We start from the raw sequence: 2,921 nt of genomic DNA on the forward strand, positions 1-2,921 counted from the left end.
CAGATAACGACTCGGTTGAAAGAGTTTTGTGCCATCAATATGATCATAATCACTGTTTTAACACCTTGAAACCATCAATTTCATCATTCAACACATTTTAAGTACTTCACTTTAATAACCATCTAAGATTTTTGTTTAAACTTTTGTACTTTCAACTTAATTTACTTAAACAACTACTTGCAGTTTTGTATAATAAACCCAACTAGTTATGTAAGGAAGTCATACAGAGTATGTAATAGGTAACTTTATATTTCAGAGTCATTATCTCGAAAGTCACTGAAACCGCAGTATGGCACTTGTTGGCAGTGTGTCCCATGACTGTGGTGTGTGGCGGGTGCAGGACCAGGGATTGGTCAGGGGTGTTGAGGGCTTTTCAGAAAGGCCGTTTTAATGAGCTTTAGATAATGAAATGTTATTTCAGAGCTCGGTGGTCAGATTGCTGTCTCCGAAAATTGGGTGACTCAGTGATCTGTTTGTGCTTTTCTCATTTACAAAATAAACATCTATTTCTTTCCTTGCTATGGTATTGCAGATCAAACTTGACTTATATAGCCTAATAAAGCTTGCTGGATGAGACGCGTGTTTTAGTCCCTTTTGTAATTGGAGAGAAAGAGTGTCTGGGTCTATTTGTGGTCTAGTGCAATGTTGAAAATGCCAGCTGTCGCACTTCAGACCCCTGCTGAAAAAAAAAACGCTATTTGGCATGTATCTGCAATTTGTTGAAAAGCATCACATACTATGTCACAAAAATGTTTTCCCCCCCTAATATAAAAAGCAAACTACCTTGCATGGACATTTGGTAAATAAACTTTATAAAACATGGTGTACTGTGAAGACTTATTTTACCTCAAACCAAGAAGAATCACAGATAAACTATTAGCAATTTTCCTTTTACACTGTTCACTGTGTTGTAGAAAATTACATGTTTACATACCTCCCAGCCTTCTGTGGGAGATTGGAAAAAAATCTTTAACACCTTCTAGAGTTAGGATTGACAGCTGTGGCTGGTCCAGAGAGCCCGGAGCCAAGCCCTGTCACATACCGCATGCCCGACATGTCTATGTCCATCTGAGGTTCTACCTTTCAAACCTCTCCCCCCCCCCCTTGCTCTCTGCTGGCAGAAAGACCAAGGGACAAGAGGAGGAACAGCGTGTGAAGACGGGCCTCTTAGGGCTCTGAGGGAAGCATCCAAAGCCAGCTGGTCTGGCTTTGAGGTAAATCAATGGACAGGGTGAAACAAAGGCAGCAGAAAGAAGAGGAAGTGTTGTAGACGCAAAGAAAGGAAGAGATAAAGAACGCCAAACCTTGTAGGGGGGGGAGTGGAGCTTGGAACAGCAGGTTCTGTGAAGGTGTTTGTGCAACAACAGCAAACAGGTGAGACACAAGTGTCAGGATAGGTCTTGACTTCTTGCACATGATGTGATGCCAATTAACACTGATGTAATTTCAAGATTGGTTAGTTTGTTTAACTGAATCTAATACAATATTGTTTCTTTTACATGATTATGTGGATTTCAGAATTTATCTTACCACGTTGGCTGTGGCATCATGTTGAGATAAAACTTAATGAGCTGATGTATTTCACTACCCTAGTGTTGTTCGTATTATTGCTAGCATCACTGTTCTTTGTTACTGGTATCATTTTGGAAAGATGGGGGGGGTATATGTTGACAGAAAAGTGCTGCTAAAAGAGATGCTGAGAGCAATTTGGATCCACACTGTTGTCAATTGGCATCAGCCTGAACCCACTAAACCACTGCACAGCAGAATCTCCACTGATTGAAAACACTCCAAGAAAACAGCTGGGGACGGCTTCTCTTATTCTTTTTTTTTGTGACTATGGTTACTCACACGAAGAGGAAAGAGCTGAATGTGTGAGATGGTAAAAACTGCAGTCAGTTGTTTTTGTTACAAATAATTGTCATACTGTACCACGTTTAAATAATAAATTATTGCTAATAGACTTTCACTTTAGTACCAAATACTTTAAGAATATGCTAAATAATTTACAAATGTTGCTTAATTACTAGAATACTACACTCACATGATGTTGCAGCAGTATTAGTGACGACATATGTCTTGATTTGTAGATAACAAGAAAAGCTGAATGTGTCTGCATTTTAAAAAGCCAATACTTTCCATGTGTCCCACAAATGCACTTTTTGGACATTTAGATGAGGCTTGAGCAGGGACATTGGTTTGAAGAGAAGTTATCTGAGCTGGGGTCCGGTACCAACAGTTCTTTACATTTTACAAAATCAGTATTTTTTGTGGTAGTTCATTAAGTACCATGTGAATACTTTTGGGTGCCATTTAAAGCAATTTGAGCCACTGAGATAACAGAGAAAATGAATTTGTCATAATTGTATCACATCGTAACTACCATATGGATTACAGATATGATTAGAAATGTGCCTTCATATTCTTAATGGAAACTTGCTAAAACTCTCCTTTGTTCCTGTTAAACATGCTGTCCATTGGGAAAATTATAGGGAAACAAGTATGATTCCATAGCTACCCAATGAACAAATAAAAGTAGCGCAGTGCTCTACAATGCAGTTGCAATCTTATGGCACAATGAGAAGCACAAGGGAGTACTACAAATCAAGCATCATTGTGGTCAGCATAAGAACAATAACAGTACCCTTCTGGTTTGGTATTTTGTCTACATGTTAAGTTAAGTTTGAATAGGCATGCATGTGTGATACACACATTCATTAACATGTAATGTGCAGTTATCCTCAACTGGCAGACATTATAATGGACAAAGTAACTCTCATATCACTACTGGCTTGACATGTGCCACTAATTTTGCGTTTGGCGCCTGATTTTGCACAGTTAATTTAAATGTAAATGTGCTGTATTTATATAGCGCTTTTCTAGTCTTAACGACTACTCAAAGTGCTTTTACATCATACAGG

General features: G+C 38.5%; 1 protein-coding gene across 1 annotated transcript in view; it reads left to right on the top strand.

Moving 5' to 3' along the window:
* The first annotated feature begins 1,107 nt into the window (after positions 1-1,107).
* Positions 1,108-2,921, top strand: part of mef2aa (myocyte enhancer factor 2aa) — a 63,672-nt gene continuing 61,858 nt past the window's right edge. The window contains exon 1 of the mRNA XM_034878803.1: positions 1,108-1,374. The gene's annotated coding sequence lies outside the window, so the exon portion shown is untranslated. The remainder of the gene's footprint in view (positions 1,375-2,921) is intronic.

This window comes from Etheostoma cragini, chromosome 8 (genome assembly GCF_013103735.1).
Source record: "Etheostoma cragini isolate CJK2018 chromosome 8, CSU_Ecrag_1.0, whole genome shotgun sequence".
Taxonomy (NCBI): Eukaryota; Metazoa; Chordata; class Actinopteri; order Perciformes; family Percidae; genus Etheostoma; species Etheostoma cragini.